Raw genomic sequence first — 19,120 nt, forward strand, 5'->3', positions numbered from 1 at the left:
AGGGAGGTGCTAATTCCAGGGCTGGCCGAGGTAAGATCTGGTTAGCAAATCCTGGTTGATGCATCCAGACAGAAGTTCCTGCTGCAGCACACCATGGGAAAGGAAGGAACTGCTCACACACATATCACTGGTCAAAGATCACCCCAGTTTTGACTGCCAATGACCACTGAAGCACCCCCAGACTCATTTCTGGTGCCTTCTGCCAGAGAACTGCACATGAGACCTTATCACTCTTAACTACAGCCTGAAATGAGGGTGTAGCCAGGTGGGACATGGTCTCGTCTTCCAAGTAACAAGTAATTTTTTTTTATTATTTTTGGTTTTAGAGAGGTATGTATCATTATCATTAGCAAAGAAATTGTGCTTGAATAACACTATGTGCCACAAAGATTTGCTGGTCCTAATTCAATCCATTTGTATTAGTGGAAATATTTCCTGTGACTTCAGTATGCCATGGATTATTCTTTTGTTATAATACTTGCCTGATCAAGAGCATCGTGCTTCAGGCACCACTGCAACAACTAATCCTTATATGGCCTTCTAGCAAATGGATTTATCATACATTATGAAATGTTGTGGGGAAGGATAGCTGGTAATATAGGGTACAAATCAGCAGAAAGAAACCAAGCAGCAGGTTTACCTTTCTAAAACAGCCTATGGTAGATAGAAGCAAAATGCAAAGAAATGGATCCTACAGATGGACAGTCTGGCAGCTGGTGGCTGCCCTTGCACACATCTTTTTTTTGCAGAATGAGGTCTCCTATAACCTAGAATTTACTGGCACCTCACTATGGAAATGGTTGCTGTGTTAGACAGCTCTTAACACCTGCAGTGTCAAAATAAAGCCATTATAGATGGGGAGCATGCATTCTGCAGTGAAAAAAACCACTTATGCATAGCTCACTCACCAGTTATTTAGGGCACTTAAAGATGAAAAAAACCCACAGAGTTAGAGGAAGTTCTTTACTTTATAATGAACTGCCAAAGTTGTCAGAAGCTCAGTGGCACACACCCAATAAAGAGAAAAAGGTCAGCAGATTGAAAAAGGTTAGTAGCTTTTCTACAGGGCTTTGTCTTTTGCTCCAGCATAAGTCATAAATACACAAACAAATGGTGAGAAATAATTTTGATTGAGGATTTTAGGGATATTGCTAATCTCCTTCCTATTAAGACATCCCATAATTGGCTGTACCAGCTAGTCAAGGTGAGTGGCTCAGATTTCTTCTACTGACATTCCTCTACCAACAAACAGAAAATGAGCTGTCTGCTTTGTGGAGTATATTGTCTAGAAATAGCAAGCTTGGACCATAAGGTCCAAAATGTAAATCCAATCCTGAAAATACCCCATCCTGCTCTTTAAACCAAAGGTTATGGAATGCCAGTGTAAAAGAGCAAGAACATTTATTAATCTTCAGGTGTGGCAAGACAACACCATCCCACATCTGCATAGTCAGCAAAGGATCATTCCAGCCTGAATGAGCCAGCTTTGTATGGTAACTTTTAGCATTTTTACTTGATTTTAGTTTGTTCAGTGAGAAGGACATTAAAGATGGCAATTGAGCCAAATGTGTGTTTTGAGCATGCAAACTTCTGCCTTCATCAGGTGGCTAGTGACTGCCAGTCATAACTGGTTCAATGCAGTGAACTCCAGGTGAATGTTCTCCTTTTCCTAACACACAAGGTCCCTTCATGATGTCAGATGTTGTCAAGGAACATAAATGACATTCTTCAGAAATATCTTCAGTGATCTGAGCTATATGCATACACTCTTCTATCCAGTGGGAAATACACAACAAACAGAAGTTTGCAGCTGTATCCCCAGACTTTGATTTAACTGCAGGAGAGAGCAGCTTGTCTCCAGGTGTCTGATCTGCTGTTGGTACTGATTGATTTGCCTCTTACTGCTTCCTACAATTTTATAAACATCAATTTCTCATTCATTCTCTCTGCTACTAAAATTTTATAAAAGGATAGAGAGACAGCCTTGATGTTTCATGAGCTGTAGTCACCACACACTGAACAGGAATTTTTTAGCCAGGTCAACGCAGAGAGTGCCCACATGGAACACAAAGAGACAGTCAGTGTCAGCTGCAATAACTGAGATTCAGACTGAGGCTAATCTACTGTGGCTAATAAATATCCACCTTTGTAACAGCATCTTCCTGTCCTTGGAACATAAGAGCTCCACAGAAACAGATGAGAAACTGGCCTCGACTGCTTTCCACACACAGCTTTGAACAAAAATGATGTGGGTTTGTTCTGATGATATTTGTTAGGCAAAATTAGAAAGAAAAATGCAAAGATGTCATTTATCAAGCACAGGGGAGAAACTAGAAGGAACAGTAACAATAATCTTTCTTTCCTGCATCAGCATTTGCATTTTTTCTCTCCAGCAGATGACAGAAAACATGTTAATGTGATCTGGGAATGGTCAAATTTTTTTGCCAAACTGTGGCTAAAGGTGAACCCAGCACCTTTCATGACAATTTTTTTTCCTGTCCAGCTAACAGTGATTCTGATCAACACATTCTGTGGTCAGGAAATAATTAAATCTGGGATGTGCTCTCAGGGATATACAAATTCTTATTTTCCTTCTAGATATTAAGAAGGGATTAACTAGGACTGTTTCAAAAGATATTATTTCTATGTTTACAGAGAAAAGAATGTGATGGGTTTTAACCTTTCAGGGTGTTTTTTCCCTTTTTTGTTTCTTATCTGCACTCAAAAACAATTATGAGACTGACCAAGGGGGGAAAACCTGAAACAAACACATGAACACGAAATGATGGTGGTTAAAGGAACAAGAGATTAATAGGAGGGGCTCACCCCTGGTTTATGCTTTATAGTTTCCTCTAATGAGATACAATGTTGGGTAACTGGTGTCATGTGTCATGTCATAATACATCATATCCATATCAGGGTCTGTCATGTCACACAGAGTAATAGGAGATGACAGATTCAATGGGACACCATCAGCCTAGAAATTTTGTTTTAAATTTTCATGTATAAAGATTTTAAATATATACAACATGCTAGTGATAAGTTAAAAAAGATGAGGAGGAGAGAAAGAGAGGGAGCTGAGAATAGTCTTTATGAGACAGAAAGCAGGTCAGGGCAAAATGTCAAGTTTCAGACATATCACTCAGAAACTCAGGCAAGCTGAATCCATGTCACCTCAACCTGTGGGAGTAGCTTAGCAATAACATCTGATCTGCTCAGAATTTGAGCTCTAACTTTTGGGACTCTACCCACTCTAAATTAGGGAAGGTTCTAGTTAATTCCATTATATTTTTGGTTTGATCTACACCCAAGAAATTTGGATTAAGGAGTTCCTAATTTCCTGCAAGTTCTTATCTCAGAGTCTGTCTCTGAACAAAAGGTTTGTGCTTCCCTGTGCCAGGCCAGAGTTTGCCTCAGGAGAATCTGTGGGGGAGGAAGGAACCAGAGCCATCCTTTACACCTACCCAAGGGCCTGGGCAGGCAAAGGGCTGGACCAATGCAGCTTTGCCATGTTGACACCTGGCACTTATTGTGGTTTCTGCAGATCCTGCATTAGCTGATTTGGAGCCCCTGTTGCAGCAGCAGTGTGCACACAAGCCTTAGCCACTGCTGACTCAGCTGCGGCCACAGCACACTGCCGCACTTCAATGTACTTCAACAGGGAAGTCTGGTCAGGGACCCCACTGTGCATTGTCCTTCTGCTCCATGATGGTCTGCAGGGAGACAACACAAGCTTGGGACTGAGCTATTTATCTCCCAGATAGAGACAGACAATGTCATTTTCCTGGTGGCAGCATGGCAGAGACACTGTTGGGTGTTGTGGTCCTCATGGTGATGAACACAGACAGGCATGGCTTAGCTTAACTTCCCCCAGGCTGCAACTTCATGGCCACCTCTGGCAAGGCCTGAAATCAAGCATATGTTCCTTTGGATTTTTTTTTTTTTTTCTGGGGACCACCATCTTCAGAGCCAAGCCAAGATGCTCTCTCAGGGCATGGTGGTCTTGCTGACCTTCAGGGCCACAGTGTTCAAGCAACTGCCACAAATTTCACTCCAAGTGCCAGACACACATGACCATCCATTCCTGGAGACTTGATAAATCATCCCCAGGGTAGCTGTTACTTCAGCCTTCCAGAGAGAATTGGTTTGCTGTCTGGGTAAAAACCTCTCACAGATTGTTTGGATAGAAGCAAGGAGTGGTACCAGTGGTACCCGAATGACTGAAGGACAGATTAAGGAGTATAATCATAACTCTGATGGGTAGCACGAAGTAGCTGAAATCATTGCAATGGTTTTATTTGCTCTGCAGAGCTTTGGTAAGCCTAGGACAGAGACTTTCTGTGTGTCCAAGAAGGGAGGCTGTAGGAGGTGCTGAGCAAACAGAAAGGAGACTTCCACAAAAGGCTACTCTATGCTTAGAGCATACAGGTGTGGATATGTTGTGCTGCTGTAATACACCTGAGGATGACTGAAAATTATGCACATTCCTTTGGGTTTGGCTCTAATCCTAAATCCGTTCTATGTGCTCTTTATATGTGAGTTTAGCAGTGCACTTATTGCAGTTCATGTAGGGATTTTCATTTGCTTTGTCACAGATTTTATTGCACTAAAAGCTGGTGTTTTAATGAACTGATTGTAAGGTGGAACTGTAATTGTAAAGATGTTTTAAAAGGTGTTTTAACTATAAACAAAACTAGATATGTGTTGGAAAATATGCGAAACAAATAACCAGGCAAAGTTGGAAACTCTATAATCTTTATACTAAAGATTTCTTAGTGATTGCTTTTATTTTAAGCTACACAATATAGAAAAGCAAACACTTTCAAGGTTAAAATGATGTCTGTGCATGATGCTCAGACATGCACTCTGTTTCTTAGGGTTTGGGGATAATGGGAGAAGGACACATCACTCCTATTAGAGTAAAATCCCTCTCAACCATACTCAGAATTGTACATTTTATCTTTTTTATTTGTTTTTTTGTTACAGTGTGCAGCTGCCAAAAACCAATTCCAGGTCACTGTGGCAAGAAAGGTTCATCCTAATCTCCTGAGGCATCCCATACAGGTGATGGAGTGCAAGGAGTTTGTGACAAAGAACTTGACTGAACATGAAGAAGCAGCACAGGTTCTGTCTTAACAGAAATTATAGCATGGACAAGAGGGACATTGTCTTTTTCTTCTCATTTTTCCCTACCAGCAACTGCGGTGCGGTAGGGTGGGTCCTAACCCTGATTTAACACCTGTCTCCACCCCCGGCCGGATGAAAGGGGACTCAAGAGATGACATGTCCCAGGAATTCGCCTGTGCATTCCAGGGGCGGCTCGCACAGCAGTGGGAGAGGCGCCGAAGCACAGGGCAGGGTGCCTGGGGAAGATAACGCTCCTGATCTCAGAGCCCCAGGTGCTGCAGAGAGCCTGGCTGTTTGAGCATCTTTGCCTCAAACACTTCATTGGCAGCTCCTTTGCATCAACACCGTCTGTGCAGTACACTGAGGTACAGGATGGGTGGCTGGGAACTTATTTCAAGTCCTTTAAAACAGCTTTGGAAGAAAGAGCAGGAATATTGCTTGGGAATAGTCAGGCTTCATGTCACATTACATCAAAGCTGAGAGAACTAGTGAAGCTGGGAGACACAGAAATTATCTTTGTGCTTTTATTTTTCTGTACCTATTGATACAAGAAAAGTTCTTTCTTTTCAAGCTCCTAATTAATCTGTGTGAAGCCACTGTTTTTGCTAGAAGTGAAGTTGGCAAAAAATGTTTGAAAAACAGAACAAGAGCTACACAGACCCAAATTTATCATCAAATGGTGTGTAACTGTATATGGTTGCTGACACTGCAAACTCAGCTATGGTATCATAGTTTAGAGAAGGAATTGATGGAGAATATGTACTCTCTGCATTTTGAACTACACATATTGAAAGCAGAGCAGTTAGAAAGAGGCTAAATCAACATGGCAGCATGCTGGCTGTTCCCTGGAATAAGGTGTTCCTGTCCCCTGCAGCTATAATGCATCAATATAATGCCATGAGATCAATAGCTCAGGCCTGCAACTGTAGATCTAGTTAAGGCAGTATTTGTATTAAACACTTTACTGTTATAAAAGTTTACTATTGCTGCTCTAAACTCCGAGGGAAACTTCTGCGGGTTTGCTATTTATGTCAGCTGAACTCTCCATGACCTGCAGCCTAGTTAACTCCTTTTCATATTTCCCGTGTCACTGACAAAAAGCTTTCTTGTTCCATGCCATGAATAACCATTTTTGGTATGTATTTTCCCCACTTAATATATTTACTTGTTACTTTAAGGAAAATCAAAAAGATTCCTCTTCTATTTGTTGTCATGGTATTATAGTGGTTTTCTTCCCTTCTGCTTATGAAATTGAGATGGAAATCAGGGAGCAGTTCAGGATTTTTGTAGTGAATAAATGGGGTATATATTTTGCTAAATAATCATTTTGTCAAGTGATCTTGGCTGTTTCTCATCTGGTGGGACACTTGCATTGAAGCAAAGACATGAGATTCCAAAAGCTGCTTTGCTCATTAGCAGTGAGTATTTGTATTTAATGAACTGAGTGAGCTGAGTCTGTTTGCTCTATGTTCCTTCTATTTACACATGATTTTTAATAGTCAACAAAATAGATAATAGGACACAGTCCCCTGTAAAGCTTGCATTTATTTGGGTTTCAGGTAACGTCTCTGTCCATGACTTCAGATGTTCATGGGGACTTTCTGGGTTCCATTGAGCCATTAAGGTCAACAAAATCCTGGGATTACTGTTTTCAGGAAGCCTTACACAAAGGCTTTAGGAGCTCCTAACATCTAGTGAGGGTGTCCCTTACACACTAAAGGGTACAATAAGTACTTAATGAAGCATTGCATACAGAGGTGGGAAGCCAGAGCTGGCTGTAGAAAGGAACCCCTTCACACCTGTTCTATGGAGGACAGCTCATAATTCCGAATGGCACCATCATCACCACATCCACTGTGGAAGCCCAGACCTCTGATATAAAAGATTTCCTGATCCTCAGGTGCCTCAGCAGAGCAGCTGTAATACTCAGAGTTTCATCTAGGGAACAATTCATCTGTTGCAGCTTTTTGGAAGATACAGTACATTAAAAAGATCTACAACTGTAAATTCTTTTCATGTGTTCATCCTCAGTAAAATCAGATGGGATGCACTTCTATTGGCCTATACTTCTGGGACCCCCTTTCTTTGGATGGGTAAAGTTCCCAGTTTCACTCTTGAGAGGAAATATACTCCTTTCAGAATATTGAATTCCTGACACTTTTTTGATGACACTCTTTTTGGCTCTGAAGGAATATTTGCTTTTCAAGGAAAAATGGTGGTTCCTTTTCTTTGGGCAGAGAAGAATAAAGTGATGTGTAAATAGCTTAGTAAGCATTATCTCTCCCAGGTGGTCCATGACACAGTTCTTCACTTGTTTTCCTCTTGTCCACTTGTGCAGAGGGTTTATCCTGGAACAGAGCAGGTGATACAGACCATTGTGCCATCCTTAGCCCTTTCACCTCTGTTGCCTTGTCAGAGGTTGTGAGAGAGAAGTGGAACCAGCCACATGTTTGATCTCTGTGCTTGCCTCTGAACTCTGAGGCACACAGTGCAATAATACAGCCCTCCCACAGCTGGAGAAAACTGCCATACCATAGCAACAAAATTTAGGAAGATTACTTGTCCCAGCAGGAGTTTTTCAGTGAAACTGAGCAATACAGTCATTGGAGTTGGTCTGCTGTGTGGCTTCTCTCCAACCAGAGCCACCAACCCTGGGCAGGGCACTTGGGCATCAGAGACGTCGAGGATGGGTTGGTTTTCAGGGGAAGATTCTTCACTTGATTACCTGCACCCAAAAGCATTGTAGTAATAAAAATTGTTTGATTTGTTAGAAATTGATATGAATTGTTTTGGGTATTTTTTCACTGTTCAGCCAAGAAAGAAAATATGAACTAATCAGAAAAAGTACATATATATATATATATATATATATATATATGTACTTATATTGAGTATGACATATATATTTATGTTTAAGTCTACTTCCTATTTTGGGCTGATTGCACTGCAAAAGTCACTGATCTAAACCAGAATATCAACTTCAGAATAAAAGAGTTTAGTAAACAAAATCATATAAGTGCTTGTTCTTTGTTTTCCTTCTTTCTTTCTGTTAACAATCTGGCTAAATTATGTTAATAACCCTAATGTACATATACCAAAAGTAGGGAAATATATATATGTAAGCCATCCAGAGTTTATGCTTCAGGAGAAATATTTCACTTTCCTATAAGATTCTACAGCCAGAGACAGTACCTGTCTCTTAACTGTTTACATATGAAATATACATTAATTCAATTAGACTTTAGATCAGATCTTGAGGTGTTATGTATAATTCAGAATACTTTCACTAAACCTATAATGTTTTATGCCAGTGCAGCATTTAATGCATTACATAGTTGTCTTTCAGATAAATCCTTCAGCACTAAAATTTTGTTAAGGTTACACATGAAGTCTAAGGTGGTCAGAAGAGCATTGCATTGATGAATACTTTGCAGTGTGTTATAGATCTCACTCCAGAGGGTGTTCAGCCTGATAGCCCTGCTCCCTTCTGCCACATATGAGTTACTGCCCCAAGGTGGAAGTGCTTGTGGGAGTCAAGAGCTCTGTATGGTGCAAAGGAGAATAGACTGTCCTTGTTAGACACTCATATAAATCCCTTATGTGTGCCATAGCGCCTAAACATGTTGTATGTATTTATCCTTGAAAACATCCCAGAAGGTAGAAGAGTGTTATCTTTATGGGAGAAGAACAGAGGAATAGTTATATCAAGGAAACATTCATGAAATCTAGTATGGAGAGCAATTAAATTCCTGTCTCATGGGCATGCTCACGAACCAGGTACCCTCTCCTAACTCTCCTAATATCCATAATGGGTCACATTGCTTTTAGGAGCAAAACTGCAGCAACTTTATATGATCCATCTGGTTTTTTATGAGAAGAAAGAGCTTCAAAAATAGCATGTATTCACTAAATTTATCTGTGGCTTTTTTTGCAGATGGGAAAACATTTGTTTAAACAAGATTCAGATTATTGGTGGAGCCAATGAATATGTGCTTTTCCACCAATTCACAAAAAGGTATTGCATTTGAAAACGGTAGATTTTTCTCCCTGGTTGCTGAATTATTTGACACAAGAGAATTCATTTGCCTCATTCACATTTCTAACAACCTATGTTAAAGCAGGTGCAAACCTTATTTTTTGTGGAAAATCTGCCTGGAAGGAAAAAAGCTAAACAGCATTGGCATTTCCAGCAGTTTCCCTACTGCTGCCTGGCAGAGGACAAGAAGAGCAGCTTTTTTTCCCATTTACTGGGTGTTTGCTGAACTGCTCTTCCAAGAGTGTAGAATCTATGCTTTGGCTTTTCCTCTCTAGGGTCATGTTTGGAGTAATACAGCCCCTCACCAGCTCCTCCCATCGAGTCACTGGCAGCCTGCTCTCCTGGACTATTGCTGCAATTGGTCTTCAGAGCAGAACCTTGGTCTGAGACTCCTTTGTTGTAACATGCTTCCTGCTCCATAACTATACCAGAATGGGAAAAGGGAGGGAGAGACAGAGAGAGAAAAAGCTTTGTGCAACTCAGGCAAATTCAGTCCAACAAATAGAGAATACACAGGCACGTTACCTGTGGATTAACAGGAACATTGTAATGATACAGCAAGAATGTATCTTGACATTAACTATATATTCCATTTATCTCTTACATGGTAATTGCCTACTTGTCTATTTTAAAAAGAATTTCAATGGGAAACAAGTCATGGCTACTCTGTGGAAATCAGTCAAGCTTGTCTCCCCTGGAAATTGCAGTGGCAAATTTGCAGATACCACAGGCTTGTTCAAGAGGACTTCCCTTGTAAACACATCAGTTCTGCCCCACAAAGAAAGAACATTGTCTACCTCTCCTTATCTGAATGGGCTAATTGAGTCACAAGAATGATTTCAGCTGCTAGAAAAGCTGAAATAATAACAATCATGTTATTATTGTCTATGAAAAGAAAACTTTTTCCCAGAACTTGCAATATATTGACAAGGAAGTTATTCTGATTCCTATTGTCCCTCACACAAACAGGTACAGATATATCTTTGAAAGAGTCATGCTATAGCTTAGTTTGCTGTCCCTGGTGTCAGTGTCAAAATTAGAACATAATTTACCATTGGAAATCTAGTTCAAAGGTTGAGATTGAGAGGTTCCTTGAAAAGCAGTACTTTTTCCATTACAAATACCAGAAGATCTACACTTAGGTGCTCCTACAGCTTTGTGTAGAAGAAACCAGAAAGAGCTAATTTGTAATGTAGACATGTTGCTTTTTATCTGCTTTGTGATGGTACAAATTATACCCACTCCTTCTCAGGGCTTTCCCATATGGGGAAGCAAATGCACAGTGATGGATATACTCCATGGACAAAGCTCCAAGGTGGTCCTTAGTGACTTCTGCTTTGAAAGCAGAGGAAGGTACAGGTGGTACTTATTGAAAGGATGATCTGACAACAAAATCTTTTTCAGGTCCTTCATTGTCTGTTTGTTTACTTCTTTTTCAATCCTGCTGGCCTCCACAACATTTCATAGTGATTTCCACTTGTGCATTTCTATAAATTTGCTTTAAATCTGCCATCTGATCATTACTCAAGGTGTTTTTAAAAAAATAATTGAATAATCATTTCCTGTTTGCCTTCTCTGAACCATCCATCATTTTCCATATCACAATTAAACTGCCTGAGAATTCAGATTTGACTATTTATTCACCTTCTCGTCTACACCTTTCCCATCGCATGTGCCTATCTAACTTCATTTTTCAACCTTTCCAAAATAAAGCCCATCAGTCTGCTCACTCCCTCCTTCTCTGAAGCATAATGTTCTGTCCCCTCACCAAGTCCTTGCATGCCAGTTCCCAACAAAGCCAGTCCTAGGCTTGTAGCAGCTTCTAGAAATAACTCCTCATTGCCCAGCTTGCTCTCAGGACTTCTAAGGATCCTCTTCAAAAATATCTGATCTCCCTTTGAAGCGAGAGTGTCCCCTGCCTACTTGAGTTTTGCACTGCAGAGAGAGGAACAACTGCAATCCCACACCATCCTCATCATCCTGGCTCTTGGCACCCTGACAGTGCAGCTGCCTTTCTTAGCCTGGACTCTGTTGGGAGGTAGGTGCTTGACTGAGGTCACCCTGTGGACCCCAGTCTGAGCTGGATCCTTTGGTTCTGCTCACCTCTCGATTCCACAGTGCTACAAGGCAAATGTTTCACCTTAAACAGGTACTAAAGTGGGAAAAAATTACTGTGGACAAGAGAGGTGGAAAGAGAAAAAAAGTTACATGGCACATTCCTGGAGTTTCCATCAGTTTCTATCTATTACTCCCCTCTTCTGCTCCTGTAAGAAAGGTCCATGCCTACAGTTTTTGTGTCATGTATCTGTTCCATCATCTCCTTTTCAATGTAGAAATGTTCTGACCTATTTGCTCTCCTTCATTTCTCTGTGATTCCTCTCACTATATTTCCTAATGTTATCATAGCCTGTTCCAAAGAGGTAACTTTGGAGGCAAAATTACTGGTAATACTTAAGATACAAACTCACCATACAGGTATATAATGTTACAAGGATGCTCCGTTTTATTTTCACTTCCACCTCTAATAATTCCCAATGCACTATTTGCCACTTCAGTGCCATAGAGCTGACTTTTCAGAGCACTATCCATAATGACTCCCAGATCTCTTGCTAGACTGGTAATAGCTAATTTCCCTAGCTAATAGCTAATTTGGAGTTCATCACTGTGTATATAGTCATATAAATAGTTGTTTTTTCTCCTTCATGCACCTTACTTGCATTTATTGACATTTCATTTGTGATTCTTATGGAATTTAATTTGTGATTTTATTGCCTTATCACTCAGTATTGTGAGATCCTTCTGTAGTTGTTTGCAGCCAATTGCACATTTCACTATCCCAAATAATTATTTTCTTTTTCAGGCTTCCTTGCCTCATTTTTAACCTGTGCATACAGGTTACTCATGACAACTTTGAAGTGCACAAATCCTGGTACAGACCTTGTGGAACTATCCTGCTAACATTCAACTATCATGAAGTTTATTTAAATACTTGCTTTATTCATCAGTTTATTTAAATGCTTGCTGAGGAACTCCCCCAACAGGCACCTCCCGCCTCTTTTATTTCTTTCCAGCTGTGCTTGAGCTATAGCTGGTGAGCTTGTATGTTGTAGCCCATGGGCCAAGTCCCTGGGACTCCTCAACCTCTGGAGATAAGCGATGACTGAAGAAGACCATGAGCTGTCATGGGGAAGACTCTCTGGAGTCTCAGCATCATGGTGAAACTGTGGGGTCACGGTGCCACCATACAAGGTTGCAAAGGGACCAAGAGCCCCACAGGGATTCCATCCTGGTGTCTCTCCATCCTCAAGCACTCATCCTCACTGTGAAGAACTGAGTAGCTTTTAGAGCAGGGTAGGAGCTAAGATTTTAATTTTGGTTTGGATGTGGCTGGTGTACTGGAGAGTGCTTGCTGCTAGAGTAAGCATAAATAATTCTAAGTTTTAATTTATAGCTTGCAAGGATCCACTAAGCACCCAAAACCTTTTGTTCAGTATACAAGAACCTGACAGAAATAACCTAGAGCAAAATAGAGTCACATACAAAAACTTTTGCAACTGTGCTATCAACATATTCTCTTTGTGCAAACGCCATTTTTTCCCCTTCTATTGATGAATTAACAGCCCAGCTCAGTCTTTCCTGAATTATTTGTACCATTCATATGAGACTCAACTGTACAGGAGCCAATACAGTTTAGAAGGAAGACAAATTATGGTATGTGTTGAGAACAATTGCAAGGCAGTGTGAGTTTCATATTCTAGCTGCTTTGGACCTCTTTCTAGTCTGCATCATACTGCAGAAACAGCAAGTTTTAAGTTAATGTAGGATTAGTCTATTGCTTTAATAGACTATTTTTAATGCCAGTTAGATAGTGACTCTCAGGAGAAGTGATAAGGTATTGTCCCTTTTCCCAAGCAAAACCATACTTAATCCAATATTTGGCACTTTAAAAAAAAAAGACCAGCCCAAATATAGTTCCCCACCCTGTCTCAGCTTGTCAGCCATGTAAGGATTCATAAGTATGAACATGTTTAAATGTTAAAGTGAAACAGGACAATAAAGGACTTTTGCCCAACCTTCTAAGCTATATAAACCCAATTATGAGACTTCTGAATAGAAAGAAAACAATGGTTATATTTCACTTAACTTGACCTTTTAAGCTGCCAACCTTTTTCTTTGTAAAACATCTTTATATGGTTGAACTGTTCTCACTGTGCTTTTCTGACATATGTAATGTTTTTTGTGAGGTCCTCAGTGAAGGTCTGGAATAAGTAAACATCTACAGCGCAATCTAGGTGCAACAACATACCATGTACCTTCACAAAAATGTCCATCAATGGTCTTAGATTAGGGTGGAATTCCCACACCATTTAGATTAATCACAATTGCTGGCATGCAATGCAAGGGCACATCCCTTTTAGATAAAATGTGACTGGCTTTTAACCTTTCCTCTAAATGCACTGGTACAGCTCAGAAACAGCCCTTCCTCTAAATGGCATAGTTTTCCATAGCTCTTCTCCCTCTGGGATCAGCAAAGTCAAGAGTGGTTGGAAATGTACTGAAAATGCTATTAGTTTATTTTTTTAAGGGGGAGAGCAGTCAATGATGCCAGGATATGAGTCCATTAGCAGTTTCTTTTTTCCATGCGCCTCCAGAGACACAAGTCCAAATCATATTCTGCACAGCCACTCTGAATTTTGTAGTGAAAGTAACATAAGCACAGAGCATGAATAAGTCTCAGTAGGGAAAAATATGCCTTGGCTCTTTGTGCACCAGGCCCAGCTGTCTATCCAGGTAGGGCAGTAAGAGACCTTCTGTTAATATGGGAGCAAGGAGCTCGGGCCTTGGCGTAATTCTTGATGAAAAAGTGAATTAAATACTGTCTAGTATTAGTAAAAAAGAAACATGTGGCTCTTGGGGGATATTCACAATACACTTCCACCAATTATAAGCCTCTCCTACCAGGTAACTGATTGGAGAGAGGAGCTTATCTGGAGTTTCAGGCTGCCTGTAGCAGCTAGTGGCTTCTGAGAAATGCTGAAGATACCTTGTATAGGAACAAGGGAGGTGATTTCATGGACTTTGATTTGTCTGCACCTGTGTTTTGATGTGTCTATCTAACCAGCTCAGAATCAAACAAATTTTGGGCTGAACTACTGGAAAATTGAGTTCACTTCCTTGAGTGAGCTCCCTTGAGTTCAGTGCTCTGCTGTAGGGGCTGGTTTCCATTGCCTCAGTGAGAACTTTATGTTCTCTGGGTTTGACTCCACATGACAATTCCTTTCCATACAGGTTTCTTGCTGGAGTCCTGTGCCTGATGTGACTTATTCCCCTACTCATATACCCTTCTGCAGCTGATGAGCACTGGGATGCACTTGAAAGGGCTGCACCCATCTGTGCATGCAGCAGCAGAGGCTGTGTGGGCAATTAGCACCTGCAATTAGCACCTGCAACGACGCTGCCTTTCATGCAGTGGGATCATACAGAGAACAAGAGCACGGACCTCACCTGTCACTGGCATGCAGTGTGTGAAAAAATAGCAACAGGAGGGCAAACAGGGCTCCTGGCTGAGGAAGGTAGACCACCCTGCATGCCAGCTTGTGAACCAGCCACAACAGGCTTTCTTCCTCCAGCAGTTTCTCTTTCCTTTTATCACTTTCTTGCTTTTGCTGAGGCCTGAAATTTTTAAAATAGGAAAAGAAACAAAATAGATGTCGCTGAGAATGCCCTTGGAAATAGTAGTCAGAAAAAAATGACATTTGAAAATATGTTCCAGCTGTTCAGCATTTGACCACGTTAAAACTTGGTCTGGGCCCCAGAGACTTTTTTTCTCTGTTTAGTCAAACAGATAGCACCAACAAATGCACTGGTACTATTTCTGTGAACTAAAGCAATAGGGAGATGTCTCAAACTCATCCTAGGCTGTATTTTAGCATGCTGCTCCCTCTGTATGTATGTGTTTGCACACTATCCCTTACACCTTGAGTAACTGTGGTTGCTATAGATTAATATAAACTCACATTTTGGTGCAAGAGTCTTCATGCTTCCAATCCCTTGCAACGCTTTTGCCTGCAGCTTTCTGCCACACCAATTCCTCCTTTTCCCCCACATTTTATTAAAAAACTATTTTTTCACCCTTTGCCTATAACTTTTAATTTCTGTCTACTTTTTAGTGCTGCAGCTCTTGAACTTTGCTGGATATTGCAAATCAAACAGCATAAAAAACTGTCTCTGAAGTTTGGACTAACAATTTCTTTTCATCCTCAGGGATACTTGTTTTCTTCTTTCCCATGAATGAGTAAAAGATTTTTTTGCTCCTTTCATGTAAAAGGAAACATTCTCCTGTGGATACAACTTGGGAAATTAGGGACACCTGAATTTCTTTTTACACCACTGTCTTGCTCTAACCTTGGGTGAGTCATCTGGACATTGTGTGCTTCTCCTATGCCAGTGATCAAAAATGATATAAAACCCACACATATTCAACTTTTCTTGTGTTTGACATATATGGAAGGAAAACATTAGATAAGAGCTTTGGGTATCCACTATATATTTTTTCAGTTCTAGTTGATTACAAGAGGAAACAGTCTAATTTTAAATTTTTTTAAAGAAGATATTTAAAAAAAGGGAGGACAGAAAGTGAAGGCCACTCAAGTCAACAGGGAGGTGCACCCTGGCTTCAGCAGGTTTGATGTAGGTGCCAAATGTATTTTACAGATACTTCTGTAGGTCAAACATTCTATATCACAAAATACACAGTTCATGTCATTGTAGGACTCGTAATTTCAAACAAAGGGTCTGCCTGTGACTTTTTCCTGCAAAAATCTTCACTGATCTCATGGAGGAAGAGAAGCACCTAGTGCATCTCTTTCTGGGTCAGGGGTTTTCTTCCAACACACTGATTGGAGGAATGTGTTTTGATGTATCTATCTAACCAATCTAACTAATTTATCTAATCTGGGACAACATTTGGACACGTTTAAATATCCAAATTATGAAAACAGTGTAATTTGGAGGCCCAATGTTTTAATTACTAAAGTGCTAAAAAATACACTCTGTCCCCCTTTAGCTGTTCTATTTGTTCAATTCTCTGGATGTACAGTCTATGAACACTATAAGCATGTGAGACCTTATCCTTACTTTAAAAGCTTGTTTGTGGTTCATTATGAGCTATTAGGGAGAGCACATCAAGCAATTGTTTTGGCAGGGATACAGGAATTGCTTCATATTCTGGCAGGAATGATTCTCTCCTATGGAACAGGAATACAAGGCTTTGTGGTTGGATTTGTTGCTCCCTCCCATCTCCTGAGCATGCTTCCATTAGGAAAGCACATCTTTGAAGGAGAATATGACAAGCAGTCAGTCTCAAAGGGTCAACTGTAGCTTTTATGTGCAAGGTATTTTTTTCTTATCCCACACTTCCAAAAATAACAGCACAAAAATCGCTTTAGCACATCCAGAAATACAAGAACTGGGGAGAGGTGTAGGTATTAGCATTAGGTTTTTGAAGTAAAGGTGTTGTCAGCAACCTCTAGGCTCTGGGAGAAGGGCTGGCTGAAAAACATTAGGAGTGCAATGGCTAAGAAGCCTGTATGTGGAATTTCTGTGTTAGAAATTTGCAGGAAGAACCTGACACATTAAGGTGCTTCTCAGACTGACAGCAGGTGGAGATGAGGAGAGACTACCATGAGCACTAAGCTGTGCCAAACCAGTCATCAGAGTTCCTACATGCTCCTTCACCTTTTGTAAACTGAACAAGCTCCAGAAAGGTTGGAGTTTTGTCAGAGAACTTCCATAAAATCTTAGGAACTTTGGCTTTGGTAACTTCCACAGTTTTTGGCTTATATATCTAACTCAGAGTGTAAATGCTTCCAGATCTCTCTGTATCCCCCCAAATTATTTACTTTCTTGGTTATTCTTCCCATGTTCCAGGCAGAGGACAAGGTTTCCCCATCTGAAGACGGTATTATGTGTAAGATGAGCCTGACAAAGAAGAAAACATCATGCTCCCTTCCTAATCATAAAATCATAATGATAAAATTACCCAGCAGAAAATAGTAAAAATGTAGCCCTGCTAAAAATTCTTGACAGTGAATTTCCTGAGGCAGGAACACTATCAGTGCTATATATGTGTCTGGCAACCAGCCTGGGAGAGAGCTGATTCTCTGCTGGGGTACTGTGGCAAAGTGATAACTTCTTGGAAGACACCAGACCATAACACTCCTGCTCCTAGAAAGCATTCATCTCAATCCTGTTGGCTGCAGAGGGGACCAAGGGTGAGGGGGATGAGGTTTGAGGCACCTGTTGCAGCTCTGGAGGTGACACTGTGGACATGCATGGATGCAACTGGCAGCTGGAGCAGAGTGAGAAGCCCCTGGGGGCAGCCCAGAACCCAGGACAGGTTAATGGCACCTGACTGACTGCTCACTGACTCCCTCTGACAGCCGGGGGAAATGGGGGAATGGGGCCCGGGGTCTGTCCTGTGATTGCAGAGCTCACACCTCGTGCTGGAGGACTTGAGCTGTCTGGACTCTGAGCATCCTTCCCTGCTCAGGGAGCAGCTCTGCTAGCAGCTGAAAACTGTCCTGGCAAGGCCCCCGCCTACTATAGCTCAGACAACCATGTAATACTGTAATAAATGCAGGCAGTTCTGAAGAACTTTTTGAAATCCCCAGACCTTGACTGAAACTCTGTTAAACCAGTCCCCATTAACTACAGCCAGATTTGAAGCAGGTATTTACAACATTATTTATAAACCTATAAGAAAATAATTTTAGCCCTAATGTTGTTAAAGACACAACAGGGAAAGGCACTAATGCCTTCAAAACTCCCAGGTAATTTACAGAAGCTGCAGTCAAGGCAAGGAGCTGAGCCCTGAGAGACAAATCTGATAACTTGATGCAATACAGGTTTGTATCTGTTAATCCAGCACTCATGAACTTCTGCACTTTGTAAAGGATGACTTCTGTGCAAAACCCATCTGCTGTGCTCCCTCATCTCTTTGCTCTGGAAAATATTGCAAAAACTACATACAGGCTGGGACCTCCGCATGCAGGTCATTTCTGTGACCAGTTTGAACTCTGGCTTTGTTCTCTGGCTATGTCTAAAATACAGAATGAGTTTAAATTGGTCTAATCTCCTCTTTGCACAGTTTCTGGTCATTTTGAGACACTCTATTCTGTGGTTGAAAAGAGCCTTGCCCCTGTCCTGGGCAATTTGGCAGCTGGGAAAAGGGGTTTCAAAGGAGGGCAGAAGCCATTCAGGGTCAGGCACCCCCAGTTTATTTTGGCATGGCAAATATTTTGCTCAAATTAAAAAATATAAAAATCAGGCAACTTGCCAACAATCTAAAAGGAGATTTGAATCTGCTTGAATAGGCATGTTTAGATGAAATTCTGTATCACATTGGTAATTACAGATCCTGTTATTACAGTAACTCACTAACAGGTGAGAAGTCCCTTGGAAAATAACTACACCTAAGATGAAGTGCTTATGTAAGGGAAGGCAGTAGAAGCAAATGCTTCACCCTTTGGTGTCAGAGGGCCAAACTGCTCTGTACTGGTGAAAAAATGCAGAATAAGCCCAAGGAAGCCAGACATTCACACATGCAAACCTAACCTGAATAAGTACAAAGCAGGGCTTACAACCCGTTTCTGACTGGAAACAATTATACACAGAAAAGAAGGAAAAATGCTTCAAATATGTGTGTGGATTTAATAGGAAAGAGCCAGAAATTAGACAGTAGGGGAGGGAGGTGGTCTGCAGATAAATAGGGGATAAAGGAGGTAATTAAACAGGAGATTAATTCATCTGCCAAACCACATGGATCCTTGCTTATAGTGAACAGCCAGTGCTTAGTATTCAGAACAATTTTCAAGAAGACCTACACTTTCAGCCTAGTGGTGGCAGGCACCAGAACCTCCCAAGCTGCTTCATGTTATCTTTTAAATTCTTAATTCT

This window comes from Molothrus ater, chromosome 1, assembly GCF_012460135.2.
Source record: "Molothrus ater isolate BHLD 08-10-18 breed brown headed cowbird chromosome 1, BPBGC_Mater_1.1, whole genome shotgun sequence".
Lineage (NCBI taxonomy): Eukaryota > Metazoa > Chordata > Aves > Passeriformes > Icteridae > Molothrus > Molothrus ater.